General features: G+C 39.3%; 1 non-coding gene across 1 annotated transcript; it reads left to right on the top strand.

The window, feature by feature from the left end:
• Positions 1-713: 713 nt before the first annotated feature.
• LOC129064511 (U6 spliceosomal RNA) lies at positions 714-817 on the top strand. The gene has a single exon (XR_008528489.1). It is a non-coding gene; the product is annotated as a U6 spliceosomal RNA (small nuclear RNA).
• The last annotated feature ends 273 nt before the right edge of the window (positions 818-1,090 follow it).

Raw genomic sequence — 1,090 nt, 5'->3', positions numbered from 1 at the left:
TCACTGAATCAAAAATACTTACCCTGATCACTTTCTTGACTACCCAATTCTTCTAAGCTGTGTCAGACTGAGATGTAAAGGAAAACATACTCTTCCTCTGCATCTCATCTACTTTCAGTGCTTTACTACAGCAGGTCCTCAAGTTGTCATTTTGTTCAATGCTGTTTTGTTATAACATTGATAAGAGAAAAAAAAATATCATTCTTGGCTGGGGCCACATGTGGTTTGCATGTTCTCCTATGTCTGCATGGCTTTTCCCTGGGTACTCTGGTTTCTTCCCACATCCCAAAGATGTGCATGTGAGGTGAATTGGAGAATTTAAATTGTCCCAGTCTGAGTGCGTGCTTGTGTGTGTGTGGTGTGTGAGTGTGATGGAAGGCGTGGCTTGTCTGTTCAGGGTTGGGTCCCCCTTGTACCCTGAGCTGCCAGGAGAGGGTCTGGCTACCCATGGCCCTGAACTGGAATAAGTGGGTTGGAAAATAATCTTACTTATTTTTATTAATCTTTCTTAAAGGTATGTATAGCTTGCCTCGGCTGGCGTGGCTCAGTTGGTTGGAGCATTGTCTCATACACTGAAAAGTTGTGGGTTCAATTTCCAGTCAGGGCATATACCTAGGCTGCAGGTTCAATCCCTGGTTGGAGCTTGTGTGGAAAGCAAACAATCGATGTCTCTCTCTCTCTCCCCTCCTTCCTCTCTCTCTAAAAGCAATGAAGTACTTGCTTCAGCAGCACACATACTAAAATTGGAATGATACGGAGATTAGCATGGCCCCTGAGCAAGGACAACACACACATTCATGAAGCATTCTATATTTTGGGGGGAAAAAAACCAATAAAGATTAAATTTAAAAATTTTTTTAAAATGAAAAAATAAAAGCAATGAAAAAAAGTCCTTAGGTGAGAATAAAACAGTTTTTAAAAATGTATGTATAGCTCACATTTATTTCATGCTTAATATTAGAAGTGTATGCTGTCTTTATTTGGTGATGTTTTTGTGACTAGAAATATCCTATGGGAACTTATCTCTTGTTTACATTAATTAGCATATGGTAAAGTTGGTTTTATTATACATTGTTTTCCTTAAAGTTGC

This window comes from Pteronotus mesoamericanus, unplaced genomic scaffold (genome assembly GCF_021234165.1).
Source record: "Pteronotus mesoamericanus isolate MK-2021 breed Mesoamerican mustached bat unplaced genomic scaffold, CSHL_Meso_final contig_164, whole genome shotgun sequence".
NCBI lineage: Eukaryota > Metazoa > Chordata > Mammalia > Chiroptera > Mormoopidae > Pteronotus > Pteronotus mesoamericanus.
The sequence above is the reverse complement of the archived record's forward strand: the minus strand, read 5'-3'. Positions and strand labels throughout refer to the sequence as shown.